We start from the raw sequence: 23,119 nt of genomic DNA, 5'->3' as shown, positions 1-23,119 counted from the left end.
TAGTTGTTTTTCTGTCTTGGCTATTGTAAATAATGCTACAATCAACATGGGATTTATATATTTCTTAGTTGGTGTTTTTGTTTCCTTCAAATAAATATCTTGAAGTGGAATTGCTGGATCATACTGTAGTTCTTTTTTTTTTTTTGGAGAAGTCTCCATACTGTTTTCCATAAGGTTTGTACCAGTTAACATTCCCACCAGCAGTGCACAAGCCCCACATTTCCTGACATATATTCTTATGTATTCCTTACCAAAAACTGTGAAAAATATGAGACAAATTAGCCTACCACAGTTTTGTTGACACTAGTAGAAGGCATAAGCCTCTTGGATTAGAGCTAGAAGATAGGTTATTACTCTCAGCAATAGTTTGTGACCAGGGGATGAGCATTTTTGTGTTAGTTGCACACATCTCAATTCTCACAGGATGAAGGGGGCCGTATTACACTTGCACATACAGCAGATTATATTACAAGAAAATAACTCCAAGCTAATGGGACCCAAAACTTTTACCATGGGCAGTAAACCTGCTTGCTGTTGCTCTGGAGAAAGACATTAATTTTATTATACTGGCCTTTTGCTCAGAAAAAGACACTATATCTGTTTTCCAAGGCTATTCATTACACAGCTGTCCTTTTAAAGACAGTAATTGCAAAGGCAGTCAGTGCCTCTATTTGTAGGAAGTGCAGAAAGGGACCCATGGGGAATCGTCTCTCTCCATTACTTCCAGTCATTAGCAGAGATTTCTGTTTGTTTCAGTATAGATATATTTCTTTGCATTGTTAAAAAAAAATAATGTCAATTCAGTTCAAGGATTATCTCCTTCCCTGAGGTACTGCAGGCTAAAATCTTGCCTCCTCCAGTCTTAGAGTAAGTTGGCAGGTTCTGGCTCAAAGAAAGCTAATCTTTTCCCCTTTTTAAACACTTACTCCCCACTTTGGGGGGTAAGGTAGAGGCATGGGGGACTTAGGTATCAGTGAGAGATGCCCCTGGCTTCACTCTGGCATTGATTGGTCTCATCTGCTCCTAGTATTTTCTATTGACATGAGGTTTGAAGACGTTTGGGTAGGTTGCCCCAAACTCCTTTCCCTCTGAAAAGGATAGGCCTGACTCTCTTTGACAAGTCAAAGATTTAAAATCATCACTCTTTCTCTGGTATGACCATCTATTCAAATGACGTCTATGACCTCTTGAGCAGCAATGCAGCTCACACCCATCACTAACCTTCACGTTTCTTTACATGTAGCATCAAGAACTCTTGCCATCCTCTCTTGTACCCTTAAAAAACTGCAGACAGCTGTGTCAGGAATAAGGTTGCCCCATGTCCTTCCCAGATTTATTTCACCATGGGCCCTTGAAGACCAAAATGATTTCGGGCTTTTCAGCTCTCCTCAAATCCATCAACTCAAATCCAACATCAATCACAAGCTGTTTCCTCCACTAATACCTGTGCTCTTTGTTGTCAGTGTGAGAAAGGATCACTTATAACATTTGTTAAAATTCAGATGTCCAGCTCCCAAGCATAGAGATTTTATTTCAAGAGTTTGAATGCTTAACATGTTTTCACATGATTCAGATCATGACTTTGATACATAGGTTATTCTATTCTCCCTCACATATCATCATGAGTAGCATTTCTCAAAACAGAGCAAATACTGTAGAAACAGTGTAATGTATTGGAAAGAGCATTGGCTTTCCAGTCAGCCAGATGTGCATTCAGATCCTGGTTCTGTTAGTTATTAAAACTTTTTTCTTTTTGAAAGGAAATAGATCTTCGGTGACATCTAAGAGAAATTAACTGGTACATGTGCTTTAAAATATGATAGGAATAAATGTCTAGTCTTCTATAAAGAGTGAGATAATAATTCAGCTTTTCAGTAAATAAGCGGGCAATAGATCCCTGTCACAACTACCCAGCTCTACCGTTGTAGCATTAAAAACAGCCATAGACAGAAGTGAGCGAATGAGAGGGATTGTGTTCCAATAAAACTTTATTGACAAAATCAGAAGCTGGCCAGATTTGGCCTGTGGGTTGTAGTTTATTGTCCCCTCGGTAGAACATGAAAGTGATACAACTAAATTTGTGAATATGTAAATTTTAACCCATAATTTTGTGATCAATTTTACAATTGTAAATTAAGTTTTTCTACAAGAAAACTTGAAAAGGACTTGATTCTGTGAAAAGGTCACATTATGGAGAAATTAACCACCACTGGGCCAGGTTTTACATCTCTGACTGTTACTAACTGCAAGAACTTCTTTATGATGGAGAGTCAGCTATCTTTAAAAGATTTGTGGTAGAGTGGATTACTTGTCCATTCTTTATCCATGTAACTGAATTGTAAATCTGTATCTTTGGCATGTAACATTCACTGCTTTCCTATAGTTGGTAGAGCAGACTTACTCAGATTTTTTTCTTTTTTAATATCAATCTTTGGTCAGTGGGGTATTAGCAATTGTGACATAAAGAGAAGTTTGTAAACTGTAGCATGATTGGCCCTGCATTTCAGAACACACACACAAGGAGGACACACTTGGGCTAGCCTTCTGATCCCATAAAGTGAAAGAAAGAAAGTGAAGTTGTTCAGTCATGTCCAACTCTTTGCGACCCCATGGCCTGTAACCTACCAGGCTCCTCTGTCCATGGGATTTTTCAGGCAATAGTCCTGGAGTGGATTGCCATTTCCTTCTTCAGGGGATCTTCCCAACCCAGGGATTGAACCCGGGTCTCCCACATTGTAGACAGACACTTTACCGTCTGAGTCACCAGGGAAGCCCATAAGGAGGCTATCAAATGTGGGTCAGAATCATCCCTTGCTGAACCAATCTGGCTTTAGAAGAATGAGTGACTCCAGTTATGATCAGTAGAACCATCCAAACAAGCCCAGCTTAGACAGCCTTCAACAGCATGCAGCTAAGTGGGAATAAGTGATTCAGTGTATAAAGCCAGTTTCAATAATTTGAATTTTTTTGGTGGTTTCCTCTTTTTTGAGGTGTCTTTTACCTGCCTCCCCTGACAATTTCAGTCCCTTCTATCTACCCCTCCAAAAAAGAAAGTAGTAAGAAGGAGGGATTATTTGGGTTCTGATCTCCTTAGGCAGTTGGAAAGGGAACAGAAACCAAAACAATCACTGGAAGTGACAGAGACTGACAATCAAGAAGTATCTGGCAGAATAGAAAAGGTAATAGAGAAAAGGGAAGAAAGGAGAGGCACCAGAGGCCATCTTCCACACTAACCTTCCTGTTAAGAGGGGCTCAAGGAGAGTCTCAAACATTAGGAAGTGCAGGTCCTGAAGAAGGGAGGTGGTGTTTGAGCCTCAGGGATGAGTAAATCAAGGAAAGGGGGCTACATCTCTCTTTGTAGAATAGGACCCCCTCATCTTAGGGGCAGCAGCTTCACGGACCGTGGACACTTCATAACTCTAGGCAACGTACAGAAAGCAGGCGTTTTCATGATATTCTTGGTAAAAATGACCCATCAGGGCACTGCCAAGTGGAATTACACTGACAGCAAAGAAAAATGAGGCCTTCTCAGCTCAGAGACAAATTCATTTCCGGATCAAGAAGTAGAACTGACCAACTGTAAGATCAGAAGGCACCAGGTACTTCTTTTTGTCCAGGTATCGTATCCGAGCTTTGGGAACCTTTTCTACTATCACCAGAATTGGTCCAGGTATTTCTTTGGTATTGTCTCACTCTCAGATGTTTGCTCTTTGAAAGAAAAGCTATGACCAACCTAGATAGCATATTAAAAAGCAGAGACATTACTTTGCCGACAAAGGTCCATCTAGTCAAAGCTATGGTTTTTCCAGTAGTCATGTATGGATGTGAGAGTTGGGCTATAAAGAAAGCAGAGCACCAAAGAATTGATGCTTATGAACTGTGGTGTGGGAGAAGACTCTTGAGAGTCCCTTGGACTGCAAGGAGATCAAATCAGTCCATCCTAAAGGAAATCAGTCTTGAATATTCAATGAAAGGGCTGATGCTGAAGCTGAAACTCCAATACTTTGGCCACCTGATGCGAAGAACTGATTCAATGGAAAAGGCCCTGATGCTGGAAAAGATTGAAAGCAGGAGGAGAATTGGGATGACAGAGGATGAGATGGTTGGATGTCATCACAGACTTGATGGACATGAGTTTAAGCAAGCTCCGGGAGTTGGTGATAGACAGGGAAACTTGGTGTGCTGCACTCCATGGGGTCACAAAGAGTTGGATGTGACTGAGCAACTGAACTGAACTGAACTCTCACTCTCAGAGCCACATTTTTCTGTCAGATGCTCTTCTTTATACAGGAACTTCTTCCTCCTGGGAACTGGGCTGGGCTGAGGGAACCTGGGGGTGCGGATGGGGGTAGGGGTGGGGTGAGGAGATAGGACAGCGAGGGTAGGGGTGAGGGGGAGGCAGCTGCAAGAGCAATGATTTGAATTTTTAACAAATGTTTATATGATTCTGATGTAAGTTATACACTGGGCCTTCTATTTTTTCCTCCCATTCAGTTTTGGGATGGCTTTTAACCACAACATGATTTTGTTCAGAATTAACTGATAAAGGGGTGATGTCATATGTATTTCACAGTCAGACAAACAGACAGACATATACACCCAAAACAGGTCTGCTGGATTAGAACTTGCATGGAAATTTTCTTTTATTTCTTTAATGTTTTTTCCCCAATCTCCATTGCTGGTTTCAGAAAATGATGCTAGAGCTGTAGCCAAATACCAAATGAAATGGTACATGCCAATTTATAATTCAGAAGTCATAAGAAGCCACTAAAGGATTCTAAGGAAAGATATTTCATATTTATATTGTGCTTTAGATTTTTAATATTATCTTAGATGTGCCAAAGTGCAATTTATTTTCTATGAAGTAATAATTTTATTTTAGCCCCAAATATGTTAATAGGTGAAAAAACAAACAAAAACAATAAAATTTACAGACTCAGGCCTGTAAAGCAACCTAGATTTTTCCAGTTTAGAACTTAGTTTCTTTCAGGTTAGCTAGGTAAATCAAAGGCTCTCCAGCTACCCTGTTTTTCCTATTCCCCCATCACCTTTCTCTTTCACCTCACTTTGGTAGACATATGTTATTCAGTCACTCAGTCATGTCTGACTCTTTGTGACCCCATGGACTGCAGCACACCAGGCTTCCCTGCCCTTTACCATCTCCCAGAGCTTGCTCAAATTCAGGTCCATTAAGTTGGTGATGCCATCCAATCATCTTGTCCTCTGTCGTCCCCTTCTCCATCTGCCTTCAAAGTGAGAATTAAAAGGAAAAAATTATAAGAGTGGGATGAGAGGGGCCTCTGTTTCATGAGCTACCCTCTCAATTCTTTCTAGTCTTGCCTAGTGATGTACTATTCCGTCTGTAGCATCTGCTGCTATGGCCCATGATCATCTCACAGTCTTTGGTCAAAAGGGAACTAAATACTTTCCCAGTCTCAATTACATGTGTCTTCAGATCTCCAGGCTACCTATTATCACTTTAAAATGCAAACAGGAGCTTGTGAACTGATTCCATTTACATGCACACCATGGGGAACTAGAGTCAAAGGTTATCTTGGGCCCATTTTCTCTAATTAAATACACCACAATGCCGGAGGTGCTCTTTGAGGTTGTATCTTTCCAAAGTTCAAACATAAAGGGAAATCCAGCTTCTGCATTTAGCTGGGTTTGACAATTATTAAGAAGACAGAATCTAGGATAATGCCTCTCAAATTCCAATATGCATATGAATCACCTAACAACCTCTTTAAAATGCAGATTCTTACACAGTAGGTCTGGATTGGAGCCCCCCAAATTTGTACATGAACAAGCTTCCAGTAAATGCCAATGTTGCCAGCCCATGAACTGCATTGTGAGATACGGGATAACATTAAATACTAAAGCTTTTGAAGACTGACTGGAAGGCAGAGTTAAAGTTTGAGGAAAAGCTTTGAGCTAGCTCAGCATTCTCTAAACTGGCCTCGCCAATTTTTTAGAGCGCTGTAACTTTTTCCCCTAGTAATTCCAAAACCTTGTGAATCTATATTCGAGGTAACCTTCATCATCATTACTGTGTATTGATATTGCTTTCTGTTTCCCTCAACTCTCTGAAACAACTCTCTATCTAATTCTTTGGGCACTTTGTTGGCCTGATCCAGTGGGACAACAAATGTTCTCAAGAAATGTATGATGAATGACCTGTGCTCTCAGTTTAGGTGTGCAAAATATGCCACTACCTTTACCAAACCTCTGAGTGTTATAAAAACAAAACAAAACAAGTCCGCATCAGCTTGTTTCCTTTCATTTGTAATGTAGAGGATCAGTAGCCAATGGCACTTTCTGGTTACTGGATCTTAAAAAAAAAATTGATTATTGAGATTTCATCTTTCTCCTCTCCACCCTCATCCTGTACCCTTTGCCTCATACTATTCATTGGCCAAGTGTTGAAGAGCAGAAACTAAGATGTCATAATCTATGATTGAATTTTGTTGCAGCATATATTTATGATAGCATAATTCATCTCAAAAGTCCACAGAATTTGTTTCTTTTAAATAATTTTAAAAAGTATAATATAATGGAAAATTTTGTAATCTACCCTGGTCCTAGAAATACAACCTTTCTCTAAATATCAAATTAATTATTATATTCTAGCTTTCAATAAAGAGGAACTGGTCCAAAAATCAAAAGTATGTTTCTAAGGTAAAATTTGCAACAGAACATGTTAAGACCATGGTTTTAAATCTATTCAATCATTATTATATTATTTTTTAACTTTATATAAACTTCATTTGGTCCCCTGAATGTTACATTTGATTTTAAGCTCTAATTGAAAATTAAATATAGAATTCTTTTCCTTTATCTAGAAACATCAGTGACTCAAATTATCCAAGACAGATTACTGGTATTCGGTCTTTTTTGAATAATGTGTAAGTGATTACAGGCAATATATATTTACTAATGTATAAAACATGGAAAGTTTTAGCTTCAGATTATGAACTTGCAAAAAAATTATAAAGGACTGAATATAAGGGGGAGTTATGGAAAATATTCGGTCACTTTAATTATAGGTTTAAATACCACAAATGCTGTAATAATACTTTTTTAATTTATAAACAACGAAATGACTTTATAAACATTAAACCAAATATCTCTTTAAAGTAAAGACATATTTACTTCTTTTTTTCTCCCTGAGTATCATTTATAGATTGATAAAAATGAAGTGAAAAGTAAATGCTTCCCTAGAGGCAGGAAATATACCCTCCATGCAAGGGCAGTTCTGAAAATTGTAACCACAATTCCTCCCAATATTTTGCTTTTTCCTCTCTATAACTGTTAATTATAATAAAGCATACCAAAATGTTTTCCTTGAATGATAGCCTTGGGTCTGCTATTATGTTTTTATTAATATCTTACCTTATTTCATTTATTATTATGAGGATGAGATAATTTGGGGATCTCTTTTTCCACTGCTCAATGTTATTTTCGGCAACAGATTATTTTCTGTTATTTGACAGTATTCTTAAAACCACCTACTCATTCGTGTCTGATGTGGTCAGACTTCTGTGGTGAACTAAAGACCATCATTACTGTTTGTTCAGTGTTTACATTTTGTTTAGCAGGGGTTTCATATTAGTGGCTACTCTGGGAGATGTACCTCAGGTAATTATGGCAGAAAAGCAGCAAAGGGAAGGCTGAATGAAACAACCCTAGGCTGGAATTCTCAATCGTGCCTGCAAGTGAAAAAAAATTTTTCATTACACTCACCTCTTTTTCCACACTCTCTCTTAAATAAAGAACTTTTTTTCTTTTTATAGTGGACTGAAAATATAGGTGCTTAGTCTTTTGTTGATTTTATATGTTGTGAAAATAGTTTCTTTGAATACTTAGTTATATTTTTCTTAGGTTCTACTTGCTTGCAGCTCCCCTTTATTTATTTTAAAAAATATTTTATGTACACAAAGGTGCTGTGGCTATGCCCTGGGATCCTTGGAGAGTTCTCCCATTAAAGTTATCTTTCTGTTTGTGACATGATAGCTTAGCAGAACTCAGTAGGCCATTAGGAAAATAAGCAAATTCTTATCTGGAAGTCATTAACTAGAATCAGTCATTCTCTTTTTCTCTCTTGCCTGGAAGTTGGTTCTTTTCACATCCTGGAAAAATATTTTGATAGAGAATTAAGTGCTGGTTAAAGGTGAGTTTGTGGCAGAGGGACTGGAATGGGGAGGGGACTAAAACTATATTTGCCTCTGTGTTCACTGAGGGGCGTTAACAAAGATAAGGTCAGTGACCAGCTGCTGGCATTGTCATAGCCTACTGCTTAAATTTTTACATAGACTATGTACTTGTTGATCAAGTTTAAAAACTGAGTAACATTACAATATAAATTGTTCAGTGACTCATTGGGTTGCAGAGGCATCGTGTTTTAGAATCTATATTATTTCATTATGTCCAGGATGACCGATTGAGAGTCTGAGGCCATCTAATGGATGGGTCCAGGGCTCTGTGGTGTTTTCCTGGAACATGTATGATCTATGACCACACTGTTGAGTGGTGAACTTCCACCAGCCCCTACAGAGATTCTGTCCCCATGCCCAGACTGTGCTGAGCTCCAGGGAGAAGATATGCAGGGTCAGAGCCAGCAGTTTTGTTGGCTAATAGTTCCCCCAACATCTCCAAGATATGAAAAAGACAAGTGAAGGGGACAGTTTAAAAGGACCTTTCCCTCCCCTTCCTGACAATGTCCTGGAACATGCATCATCTCTGACCTTAACTATCCTCTGAGGGAAAAGCCCAGAGAGTGGGGGTTTACTCCTGTGTATCAGAAAAATCAAGAATAATGTATCCTTCAGATATAATCAATATCATTGAAATTAAATTACAGAAACCTTAATAAGATTGTGCTTGTTACTTATAAGTGCACTCTAAGTATTACTGCAAATGCACACACCATTAAAGGGAAAAATTAAAAGAGAAAAAATGTTCTTAGACCAGAAAATAGGACTATGAATTTGAGTTTGAGATTCCCTAAGTTAAGAACATATCTTTGAGGTCCAAATTATCTATGTAAAAAATGTTCTGGTTTTATATACAACAAAATAAAGGTTTTTTTTTGTTGTTGTTGTTATTGTTGCTTTTTAAAGAGTAAGATCAAAAGAAAGGAGAGAAAATCCTATAGATCTTGCAAATGTCTAAAACAGCACTCTGGTCTGAATGTTTGTATAAATAATATGACAAAATATTTGTGAATATAGAACTTATATAAGTTAAGCTGCCACAGGAGTCCGTAAATTTTTCTGAAATTTAGTAGTGTCATAGAGCTTTTGAGTCAATAGGTCAATCTGCTTGCCTGATCATTCAAAATATGCATAAATGATAACAGTATGTCTACTAGTATTGATGACATAGTAGTAATGATGACAATTTAGTATAATTATTCTGATACAGATCAAAGGGAACAAATCACTAAATTATCAATGAAGAGAAAATCATCACTGTGCTAGAGCCAAATTGTGTTGGGGCAAAATAGTGTAAGACTCAAGCCCTGACGACGAGTTTTGTGGAAAGATTGGTAACTGTGGATATTGGACATGGGAGAAAAGTGAGCAAATCTTTAGTTTATAACAGAGTATTGAGAAATTTCTCATCTGACTTTCTGCTGAACTGAGCTGGCTACTTAAATGCCCCCATGGGATGGAATGAGCTAATGGTGAAAGCCTTTTGAAATACCCCAAACTGTCCTCATTTAACGGAACAAATACAGAGACCCTGATTTCAACACAACCATTTCTAAAATATTAAGGGAATAATATGTGCTATATTATAAGGAAGTTTTGATTTTCCTCCACCAAATTAAAAAGACAATCCAGAATTAGTGTCAAGACGGAGTGAGGAGAGAAATAAAAGGTGACTTGGCCCCTCACTGCCCATAATCTTATGCAGACTAAAGTTTGTTGGCCAAACAAGCCAGAGCTGAACACTATCATGGCCGCACTAAATACCGGAGCAAGGTCAGCTGGTTAGACTGCTGATGAAGCTTCTGTTAGAAGTTAATTCTGTGTGGGATAGTTCTGTTCCGTCACATGAAGCCAATTTTCTAAATGTTGACAGTTTTTTCATAAGCACTGACTATCGATCACAGAAGGGGCCGGGTATTCTTGTATCACTGTAAATCCATCAACATGCTTCTTTAAATATGTGTCAATTATATGTACACAGAAAGTACACACTTATTTGAGAACTGTTTGTTATTAATCATAATAGCTGTATTTTACTGAGTGTGTCTTGTGGACCAGGTGCTATGCTGAGAGCCCATATACCCCATCTAAATTAACCCTTACAGTAACACTGAGGACCACATATGTGAGATGCCCAGAACGTCATAAGTAGGAAGTGGGAGTCCATCTGTCCAACAGATGAAACCAGCCCATCTGTTTCTTATTTTTACATTCTAAGCCACTTCATTATATTTCTATCCCATTGTTTTCTGTTCCTCAATAGCCATTCAAGATTAGGTGATATAGTCCAAAAGAGTTGGTGAATTCATAGGTTAACTTAGGTTGTGAGTTTTAAGTCTGGATGATAATTCAAACATTTAGGGTTTCAAATCCAGTAGAGCTGGTCTGCCTTGGCTGCATTATTACAAGACATCCATCCCAGAAAACATGATTTTCCATTTTTCTGTGCTGTTGATAATCATACAAATAGATTCCACATGAATAAGAATTCATTGGATATATTTATATATGGTCATATCTCAAACATACACATCTTGGCCTGTGTTATTAAAAGAAGAAATGAAGTAGGAAGAGTAAACTCCTTTTTCTAGCTTAATCAGACATAACCTAAATGTCAGAAGGAGTAAGGTTGAGGAAAGGATGGACAGGTAGATAAGAGACACACACACACCCCTTACTTACCAGAACAGTAGGAACCTAGATGGCAATATTTCATTAATAGAGAGTTTACAAAGCGTTGATTAATAAAGTGAGTGATGTCATTAAGCTACCAAAATAAACTTTGAAAATCAATGTCCTGATGTACTCTTTGCTTCTCCAACATGTCTGATATATAAGCTTTTAGCTCTGGGCATCACATTTTAAGGCTTCCCAGGTGGCACTCGTGATGGAGAACTGCCTGCCGATACAGGAGACTAAGAGATCTGGATTTTATGCCTGGATTGGGAAGATTCCCTGGAGGAGCAAGTGGCAGCTCACTCCAGTATATTTGCCTGAAGAATCCCGTGGACAGATGAGCCTGGCAGGCTACAGTCCATAGGGCTGCAAAGAGTCAGACACAACGGAAGTGACTTCACACACACACACACACACACACCATATTTTAGGACTATTGTAAGTCTGTAGTATCAGGGGAGAGTAGCGAGATGATAGGGACCTAAAAGTAGTACTAACATTAAAACAGTCAGAAAGTCTGGATGAGCTTAGGAGAATAAGAGAGAAGCTTGGAGAGTTAAATGACAATGGTCACCAAGTATTTGAAAGGCTGCTATGTAGGAGAAGGAGAAAACTTAGCTCCGCATGGTTTCCAAGGACAGAACTAGGATCAATGGGTAAAAACTTAGAGAAGTATATACCTGGTTCAACTAGGAAGTACTTTCTAGTCATTATTACTCTAAGACAGTGGGAGAGGCTGCCATAATGTGAACTTATGAATGGAGAAAAAAATGAAAGGTCCCTTCAGAGGCAGAAGAAAAACAAAAGGTAAGTAAAGGGCTATATGGAGGGATAAACTGGGAGACTGGGATTGACATATACACACGACTCTATATGAAATAAATAATAAGGACCTACTGTATAGCATGGGCTTTCCTGGTGGTTCAGACAGTAAAGAATCTGCCTATAATGCAGGAGATTTGAATTCGATCCCTGGGTCAGGAAGATCTCCTGGAGAAGGGAATGGTTGGCCACTCCAGTTTTCTTGCCTGGAGGGCTACAGTTCATGGGGTTGCAAAGAGTCAGACACAAGTGAGCAAATGACCACGAGCATGAGGGCACTGTATAGCACAGAGAACTCTACCCAATACTCTGCAATGGCCTATATGGGGAAAAGTCTAAAAAGGGTGGATGTATAATGGGAGCCCACTCCAGTGCTCTTGTCTGGAGAAGCCCAGGGACGGCAGAGCCTGGTGGGCGGCCGTCTATGGGGTCGCACAGAGTCGGACATGACTGAAGCGACTTAGCAGTAGCAGCAGCACGGCTATGTATAACAAACTAATACAACATTGTGAATCAGCTATACTCCAATAAAATCTTTAAAAAAAGAACTATAGAGAAACCAGAGTGAGTAAAACAGCAAAACCATAACAAAGTTAGAGTTATGAGGTCTGCTTTGGAAATCAAAACCGTTACATTCAGGAAGGTTTAAATGTAGATACACTGGAAAATAGTGTGTTGAAAATAGATTTCTTTCTACTTCACCTGCAGAGTAATGTCTTAAATCATGTAGTAAAAAATAAGAGATACTAATTTAATACTTCCATTTCTAAACTATTGTCTGAGAATGGAACCAGTTTTAATCACATAAAGCATCTTGTATGATGTACTTTTTTCATCTTCTATTAAATCTTTTCTGGAGGAAATGTTTATTAGTTCAAATAAAGCTATTGTTACTGGTTAAAAAATAATATAAAATCAGAGTGATTCCAGGGGATTTGTTTTCTATTTAAGAACAGAGCATTCAACTTCATTAAAAAAATATTGCTTTAAATTAAGTTTCCAAATAAATAGACTTGGGTGTGAATTCAAGGGAAAATAGTTTGCAAAACTCAAGGAAAAAATTAACATCCAAACTCAAAACATTCTGGTGGCTTTGTAAAGCTGAAACATTTGGGTGTGGGGTGGGGTGGTCACTTATTGTCAAAGTTTTTGAAATAATAAATTTTAACCACATATGCCCTGCAAAATCTAAGTGTTCTTCAAGGCACCCTTCTTGCCTATACAAAAGTTAACAGTGACATCTTGTGGTCAGTTTTTACTCTTTTATAAAAAGACTGTGTGTGTGTGTATGTGTACAAACTACAGAAATACGCCCTTTTGTTTTACTGCAAAAATATCCAATTTCTCCTTCCACTTGCAAATATTTCTGTGGTACTTATTCCCTATGTAGATCTTTAATTGTTAAATTACCTAAGATCACAGAAGCATAATTCATGTTGATAGCATGTATTCTTGATATAATTTAATGGAGAATGCATTTTACCTCTGTGGTCTTCTTCCTCAAAACCTACAATCCCAGTCTAACCATGAAGAAAATATCAAAAAAACACAACGTTAGAGGCAGTTTCCAAAAACTGACCCGTACTTCTCAAAACTAGCCAAGTCATCAGAAACAAGGAAAATCTGGGAAGCTACCACAGACTAGGGAAGGCTAAGGTGACAGGACAATTAAATGTAATGTGATATCCTGGATGGGATCTTGGAACAAAAAGAGGATATTCTGGACAACCAGAGAAATCCAAATAAAGACAGGTCTCTAGTTACATACTAATGGTAGTTTCTTAGTTGTGATATATATACTGTGGTCATATAAAATGCAAAAAATCAGGAGAAATTGGTTGAAGGGTATATGGAAATAGGATTCTATAACATCTTTGCAACAGTTCTGTAAATTTTAAACTATTCTAAAAATTTTTAAGTTTATTTAAATTAGAAAATACCCTCAAGTTATGAAAGGTCATTGGACATATTGCTGCTGCTGCTAAGTCGCTTCAGTCGTGTCCGACTCTGTGCGACCCCATAGACGGCAGCCCGCCAGGCTCCCCCGTCCCTGGGATTCTCCAGGCAAGAATACTGGAGTGGGTTGCCATTTCCTTCTCCAATGCATGAAAGTGAAAAGTCAAAGTGAAGTCAATCAGTCGTGTCCGACTCTTAGCGACCTCATGGACTGCAGCCTACGAGGCTCCTCTGTCCATGGGATTTTCCAGGCAAGAGTACTGGAGTGGGGTGCCATTGCCTTCTCTGTTGGACTTATTGGGTGGGGCATAGTAACCTTTCCAAAAATAATAAACAAAAAACAAACAAAAATGAAACATCTTATCATTTCTAAATGTTCCAGACCTTATGTAGTAAATTCATGCATACATGCATGCTAAGTCACTTCAGTGTCCAACTCTGTGAGACCCTATGGACTGCAGCCTGCCAGGCTCCTCTGTCCATGGGATTCTCCAGACAAGAATACTGGAATGGGTTGTCTCATTCTCCTTCAGGGAATCTTCCAATCCAGGAATCTAACCTGTGTCTCTTAAGTCTCCTGCATTGATAGGCGGGTTCTTCACCACTAGCGCCACCTGGGAAGCACGTAGTGAATTTATATTGTTCTGCAAATGGAATTAATAAAAATTTTATTTCTTTAAAGAAAATCTTAGGGCTTACCCCTGGATACCACATCCCTGAATTCCTCTCCTTGGATCTTTCCCATGTAAATAAGACAATTTCATTATGAAGTTATAAACACAGTGGAAGCACCTCCTGTTCCCTTTGATGTTATTAATATCTGAGTCTCACCTCCTGTTCCTTCCTTCCTTCCTCCCTCTCCTCTTCACCTAAAAACTTTTACACTTGCTGTTCTGACTGGAATTCCCTTTCCTCAGATATCTTCATGGTTCACTCCTTGATTCCCTCCAGTTTTCTGTTCAACTGTCCCTTGTCAACCAACTCCTTCCTGATCAGCCTCCATAAAAGATCAGCCTCTACCACCACTCTGTCCTCTTACCCTACTTTATTATCCTATAGAGTACTTATCCAGCATGTGACTATTACATATTTGTTTATTTTCTATCTCTCTGGGACTGCATTTAAGCTTCAGGAGACAAACAGCTTTACTAGTTTTGTTCAAAAATGAATCCCCAGTACCCAGGGTAGCTCAGTGTCCAGCATAAGACATGCACTCAACAATATTTGTTCAACAAAACTAAAATCTCTTCCTAAACCAATGTCTATTATTCCAATTCTTCTCAGCATAGGAGAACTCTGATTTCTCTTCCCCATTTCAGCCTACATTTCTGATGCCCTCAACTCCCACTTCTGTCTTCCTTTTAGATCAGTCTCCACATGATATGCACTATTTACTCTCCATCTGCACCCGGCTTCCAAATCTATTCTCTGCCGCACTTCATGCTCTGGGAAGCCGAGCCCCGAGGACTGCCTCCCCTGGGCTCCCTGACTGGTTAGTTTCCACCTGGGTTTGGATAAAGGGCATGAAGAGAGAGAGGCTGAGGTATTTCTTCTCAGTGTCCCCACTGTTTTATACCTGGATGTCCCATGATGACAGGTACCATCAGGCGATTGCTCCTTCAGGGGACAGGTCTCTCTGGGCTCAGGTAATGCGCTTTCTCCCTTGGCCCCTTTGCAACTTGAGGCAGGCGTGTCTGTTTGCTGTTGCTGGTCCCCAGTACGCTCTCTTCAGAGAAGGTGATGTCACCCCACTCCAGTACTCTTGCTTGGAAAATCCCATGGATGGAAGAGCCCGTTAGGCTGCAGTCCATGGGGTCACTAAGAGTCGGACACGACTGAGCAACTTCACTTTGACTTTTCACTTTGATGCATTGGAGAAGGAAATGGCAACCCACTCCAGTGTTCTTGCCTGGAGAATCCCAGGGATGGGGGAGCCTGGTGGGCTGCTGTCTATGGGGTTGCACAGAGTCAGACACGACTGAAGTGACATAGCTTAGCATAGCATAGTATGCTCTCTTAACTCCGCCCACATTATTTAAGTAGACCACGAGTTAAAAATCTCTCCATTTTTACCATGTGAGGTCAATTATTTTTTCAGCCATGACCCAGAATGATACTCTAGAACAGTTTTCAAACACTAGCATGCATCAGAATGACCAAGAATATTTGCTAAAATATGGATTGCTGGGTACTACACCCAGAGTTCCTGATTTAGTAGACCTGGGGTGAGACCCCCAAATTTATATTTCTCACAAGTTCCCAGGCATTGCTGATACTGCTACTTTGAGGACTAGGCACTGTTATCACTGCCCTACAGAGTATTCTATTACGATCCTAAGTGGTATATGTTGGAGTGTTGTAAGTAAAAGCTTCCCACAAATGTTAAATAGAAATTGCTGAGTGACAGAGAGTGTGGGGGAGGGGTATGAGTAGGCTCAGGGAAAACTGTTTTAATCTCATTGCTGCTGCTGCTGCTGCTGCTGCTGCTAAGTTGCTTCAGTTGTGTCCGACTCTAAGTGACCCCATGGACTGCAGCCCACCAGGCTCCTCTGTCCATGGGGTTTTCCAGGCAAGAGTACTGGAGTGGGGTGCCAGTGCCATTGGGATATGTAAACTACATCTTTCTGATCCCTACCACTAATATCAGTTGAGCTCAGCTCAGTTGCTCAGTCGTATCCGACTCTTTGCAACCCGATGGACTGCAGCACGCCAGGCCTCCCTGTCCATCACCAACTCCTGGAGTTTATACAAACTCAAGTCCATCAAGTTGGTGATGCCATTCAACCATCTCATCCTCTGTTGTCCCCTTCTCATCCCACCTTCAATCTTTCCCAACATCAGGGTCTTTTCAAATGAGTCAGTTCTGCGCATCAGGTGGCCAAAGTATTGGAGTTTCAGCTTCAACATCAGTCCTTCCAATGAATATTGAGGACTGATTTCCTGGTTTGATCTCCCCACAGTCCAAGGGACTCTCAAGAGTCTTCTCCAACACCATAGTTCAAAAGCATCAATTCTTCCCCACTCAGCTTTCTTCACAGTCCAACTCTCACATCCATACATGACTACTGGAAAAGCCATAGCCTTGACTAGATGAACCTTTGTTGGCAAAGTAACGTCTCTGCTTTTTAATATACTGTCTAGGTTGGTCATAACTTTCCTTCCAAGGAGTAAGCGTTTTTTTAATTTCATGGCTGCAGTCACCATCTGCAGTGATTTTGAAGTCCCCCAAAACAAAGTCTGCCACTGTTTCCACTGTTTACACATCTATTTGCCATGAAGCAAGGCTATGGTTTTTCCTGTGTTCATGTATGGATGTGAGAGTTGGACTGTGAAGAAGGCTGAGCGCCGAAGAATTGATGCTTTTGAACTGTGGTGTTGGAGAAGACTCTTGAGAGTCCCTTGGACTACAAGGAGATCCAACCAGTCCATTCTGAAGGAGATCAGCCCTGGGATTTCTTTGGAAGGAATGAGGCTAAAGCTGAAACTCCAGTACTTTGGCCACCTCATGTGAAGAGTTGACTCATTGGAAAAGACTTTGATGCTGGGAGGGATTGGGGGCAGGAGGAGAAGGGGACGACAGAGGATGAGATGGCTGGATGGCATCACTGACTCGATGGATGTGAGTCTGAGTGAACTCTGGGAGATGGTGATGGACAGGGAGGCCTGGTGTGCTGCGATTCATGGGGTCGCAAAGAGTCGGACACGACTGAGCAACTAAACTGAACTGAACTGATGGGACTGGATGCCGTGATCTTAGTTTTCTGAATGTTGAGCTTTAAGCCAACTTTTTCACTCTCCTCTTTCACTTTCATCAAGAGGCTCTCTAGTTCTTCTTCACTTTCTTCCATAAGGGTGGTGTCACCTGCATATCTAAGGTTATTGATATTTCTCCTGGCAATCTTGATTGCATCCTGTGCTTCATCCACCCAACGTTTCTCATGATGTACTCTGCATAGAAGTTAAATAAGCAGGGTGACAATATACAGCCTTGACATACTCCTTTCCTGATTTGAAACCAGTCTGTTGTTCCATGTCCAGTGCTAACTGTTGCTTCTTAACCTCCATACAGATTTCTCAAGAGGCAGGTCAGGTGGCCTGGTATTCCCATCATTTAAGAATTTTCTACAGTTTGTGGTGATTCACACAGTCAAAGGCTTTGGCATAGTCAATAAAGCAGGAATAGATGTTTTTCTGGAATTCTCTTGCTTTTTCGATGATCCAGCAGATGTTGGCAATTTGATCTCTGGTTCCTCTGCCTTTTCTAAAAGCAGCTTGAACATCTGGAAGTTCACAATTCACATACTGTTGAAGCCTGGCTTGGAAAATTTTGAGTGACCGAGTCCTGATGAACTACGGACGGATGTTCACGACACTGTACAGGAGACAAGAGATCAAGACCATCCCCAAGAAAAAGAAATGCAAAAAAGCAAAATGGCTGTTTGAGGAGGCCTTAAAAATAGCTGTGAAAAGAAGAGAAGCCAAAAGCAAATGAGAAAAGGAAAGATATACCCATTTGAATGCAGAGTTCCAAAGAATAGCAAGGAGAGATAAAGCCTTCCTCAGTGATCAGTGCAAAGAAATAGAGGAAAACAACAGAATGGGAAAGACTGGAGAAGGCAATGGCACCCCACTCCAGTACTCTTGCCTGGAAAATCCCATGGGCGGAGGAGCCTGGTAGGCTGCAGTCCATGGGGTCACTAAGAGTCGGACACGACTGAGTGACTTCACTTTCACTTTTCACTTTCATGCATTGGAGAAGGAAATGGCACCCCACTCCAGTGTTCTTGCCTGGAGAATCCCAGGGATGGGAGAGCCTGGTGGGCTGCCATCTATGGGGTCGCACAGAGTCGGACATGACTGAAGTGACTCAGCGGTAGCAGCAGCAGTAGAGATCTCCAAGAAAATTAGAGATACCAAGGGAACATCTCATGCAAAGATGGGCTCAATAAAGGACAGAAATGGTATGGACCTAACAGAAGCAGAAGATATTAAAAAGAGGTAGCAAGAATACACAGAAGAACTGTACAAAAAAGATCTTCACCATGATAATCACAATGGTGTGATCACTCACCTAGAGCCAGACATCTTGGAATGTGAAGTCAAGTGGGCCTTAGGAAACATCACTATATGCACAAAGCTAGTGGAAGTGATGGAATTCCAGTTGAACTATTTCAAATCCTAAAAGATGATGCTGTGAAAGTGCTGCACTCAATATGCCAGCAAATTTGGAAAACTCAAGAGTGGCCACAGGACCGGAAAAGGTCAGTTTTCATTCCAATCCCAAAGAAAGGCAATGCCAAGGAATGCTCTAACTGCAACACCATAGACTATAGCCCTCAGGATCTTCTGTCCATGGGACTTCTAGGCAAGAATACTGGAGTGGGTTGCCATTCCCTCCTCCAGCAGATCTTCCTGACCCAGGAATCAAAACCTCATCCCTTATGTCTTCTGCATTGCCAGGGCGATTCTTTACCACTAGTACCACCTGAGAAGCCCTCTAGATAATCATAGTAACAGATAAAATTTACTGGACATTGACAATGCACCTGTCACTCTTCCAAGCACTGTGAAGTAGTATCATCTGGTTTAAGCATAGCAACATCCTGATCAGGTAGATATGTTATTATTTCCATTTTAAAGATGAATGAAGAGGACATACAAATGTTAAGTGACTTTCCCAAGGTAGAAAAGCTAAAATATAGTAGAACCATCAGGCTTCCCTGGTGGCTCAGACAGTAGAGAATCTGCCTTCAATTTGAGAGATCCAAGTTCGATCCCTGGTTGGGAAGATTAGATTCCCTCAAGAAGGAAATGGCAACCCCACTCCAGTATTCTTGCCTGGAGAATCCCATGGACAGAGGAGCCTGGATGATCGTCCATAGGGTCACAAAGAGTTGGACATGACTGAGCGACTAACACACACACATACACACACATGACTTTTACCTAAACAATCTGATTTCAATGGATATGCTTATCTACTATTCTGAAAAAAGAGATGCTCCTAGGATCAGACCACCTGGGTCATTGACCCCTATCTAATCCATGTTGTTGGAGGAACTGACATGAGTGGTTTTATTTCTAATGTTTTTGAATAACATAAAAGTCACAGTCATACAAATTTTACCCCTCTCTTCACACAACACTGTAGTCATGATGATATTTCCTAATAAACTCAATATCCGAGTATTTAAGTCCTTGAATGAAATATAGTTGTCCGTATAAGTCTCTGTGCTCAGACACTCAGTCATGTCTGACTCTTTGCAACCCCCATGGAGGTCTCCAAGTATGATAAATTCTAAAAATCTTTGTCAGCCATTTTTTTTGAACTAGAGGTTAAAGTTTCTTCTCTTTTGTGATGATTAAAGTTCAAATTCATTGTACCAAGGGCAATTGGAGGATATTAATATTTGCTAAATAATGTACAAAAATCAAACAGGAGAATGTTAAGGGCTGCCCCTATGTACATACACGTGTGTGGTCATGTGTGCACATGTAAGCATAGACCATCCTCCTGGCTAACTTAAACCCCACGGTGCATTATCCTAAATACTCAGTCTGTAAATCTTAATGTTCCATCTTTCCTTGAATTTTTGCATAGCCTTCTGTACAATCCCCAGCTGTCTTTTCTACTCGTTTGCTAGAAAAATAAAATCAGAATCATCTAGATTACTGCCAGCAAATTCAAGTTCCTACACTTAGCTACTCCTGCAATAATACTGTAACAGAGTTCAGCCTAGGTATTTAGAGAACAAAGTGTTTTAATGCAGGAAACAAGTGGCAGGAAGGTTGCATTCAGGAAACCCCATAAGGCAGTTATTACAGGAAAGCCTCAACGTTGGTCTCAGGAAACCCAGAAATACAGCTATTTATTATTTATTTATTAGTCACAGGGGATTAATAGACTTATTAGTCACACGGGAAAACATGAAAATGGACCCTTATCTCACACTGTACACAAAAAATTCCAGAGGAATTAAAGACTAAAATGTAAAAAAATAAATAATAAAATGTTTGAATAATAATATATCTGTAAGATCAGGGTTGAGAAATGCCACTTAAACCAGATTTTAAAAAATAAGCAAAACACAAATATGACCACAAGGAAGTCAAGAAATTTTGTTCATCTGCTGCTGCTGCTGCTGCTAAGTCGCTTCAGTCATGTCCGACTCTGTGCGACCCCATAGACAGCAGCCCACCAGGCTCCCCCATCCCTGGGATTCTCCAGGCAAGAACCCTGGAGTGGGTTGCCATTTCCTTCTCCAATGCATGTACGTGAAAAGTGAAAGGGAAGTCGCTCAGTTGTGTCCAACTGTTCGCGACCTCATGGACTGCAGCATACCAGGGTCCTCCATCCATGGGGTTTTCCAGGCAAGAGTACTGGAGTGGGCATCTAATGATACAGTAAAGAAAGAGAAAAGTCAAGCTACAAACTGAAAAATGTGTTTCCAAGTCATTAAAAAAGATAGAAAACTCCTGAAGAGGCATGTTATAGCAGAGGAAATACAACTGATCAGCAAATATATTTAAACACAGTCAAATTCATTAGTGATCAGGAATATGCAAATTAGAATAATAAAAATTATTTTACACATGTCAAATGAGCAAAAATTGGTCTGACAATGTCAAGTGTTGCTGAAAATAAATTCCTACTAAATTGTAAGTGGTAACAGTTTCCTTGGAAAAATATTTGACACTCTACTAAAGTTGAAAATAACCCCATCATTCCAATTTCTAGCATATACCATAGAGAAGGTATGTTTGGAGGAGGATTATTTGAAATAGCCAAAAGTGAGAAACAAGGTAAATGTTAAAAAAAAGAGAACAGGAGGATTAACCTATTGAAGTCTATCCATAAAAAATGATACTATGCAACACAAAAATAAGCAAGCCACAACCATAAAATTCAAAATGTAGAAATTTCAGCATCTTAAAGTTGAGTCATTAAGCCCATCACAGAAGAAAATACATAGCATGGCTTTATTTAGTTAATTAAAATTCAAAAACAGGAGACACTGAAGAATATGTAGTCAGGACTGACCTGCATGGTCACACAGGTTATTCACTGCACATGTCCAGGGCTGCCACTCAGGAAGTAAATATATATAAGAATATCCACTAATGGTACACCACCACCCGAAAACAAAAGAATTATCAACATAACTTTCACTGCCTCTGGACGGGGAGAAGGTAGGGTGAGAGTGGGGTCACAGTGAAGGGGGAAAGCTTCAAAGCTACTGGTGATGTTCTATTAATATGATATTTCCTAAGTACATGGCTGCTTATTTTGTTTTGTTCTCTAAATTTTAGAAAAGTGTTATCAATGTTATCTTGCTTGTATTATTAAATTAAAAAATTTAAAAGGACTCAAGGTCACCACTTCCTTGCATGTATTCAGTTCAGTCGCTCAGTCAAGTCCAACTCTTTGAAACTGCATGGACTGCAGCACACCAGGCCTCCCTATCCATCACTAACTGCTGAAACTTACTCAAACTCATGTCCATTGAGTTGGTGATGCCATTCAACCATCTCATCCTCTGTCATCCCCTTCTCCTCCTGCCCTCAATCTTTCCCAGCATCAGGGTCTTTTCCAGTGAGTCAGTTCTTCGCATCAGGTGGCCAAAGTACTGGAGTTTCATCTTCAGCACAGTTCTTCCAATGAATATTCAGGACTGATTTCATTTATGATGAACTGGTTTGATCTCCTCACAGTCCAAGGGACTCTCAAGAGTCTTCTCCAACACCACAGTTCAAAAGCATCAGTTCTTTGATGCGCAGCTTTCTTTATAGTCCAATGCTCACAGCCACACACGACTACCGGAAAAACCATAGTTTTGACTTTGTTGGCAAAGTAATGTCTCTGCTTTTTAATATGCTGTCTAGATTGGTCAAAGCTTTTCTTCCAAGGAGCAAGTGTCTTTTAATTTCATGGCTGCAGTCACTATCTGCAGTGATCTTGGAGGCCGCCAAAATATAAGCCTCTCACTGTTTCCATTGTTTCCCCATCTATTTGCCATGAAGTGATGGGACTGGATGCCATGATCTTAGTTTTCTGAATGTTGAGTTTTAAGCCAACTTTTTCACTCTCTTTTACTTTCATCAAGAGGCTTTTTAGTTCTTCTTCACTTTCTGCCATAAAGGTGGCATCATCTGCATGTCTGAGGTTATTGATATTTCTCCCAGCAATCTTGATTGCAGCTTGTACGTCATCCAGCCCAGCATTTCTCATGATGTACTCTGCATCATATAAGTTAAACAAGCAGGGTAACAATATGCAGCCTTGACATGCTCCTTTCCTGATTTGGAACCAGTCTGTTGTTCCATGTCCAGTTCTAACTGCTGCTTCTTGACATGCATATAGATTTCTCAGGAGGCAGGTCAGGTGGTCTGGTATACCCATCTCTTTCAGAATTTTCCAGTTTCTTGTGATCCACACAGTCAAAGGCTTTGGC

Source organism: Bos indicus, chromosome 20 (genome assembly GCF_029378745.1).
Source record: "Bos indicus isolate NIAB-ARS_2022 breed Sahiwal x Tharparkar chromosome 20, NIAB-ARS_B.indTharparkar_mat_pri_1.0, whole genome shotgun sequence".
Taxonomy (NCBI): Eukaryota; Metazoa; Chordata; class Mammalia; order Artiodactyla; family Bovidae; genus Bos; species Bos indicus.
The sequence above is the reverse complement of the archived record's forward strand: the minus strand, read 5'-3'. Positions refer to the sequence as shown.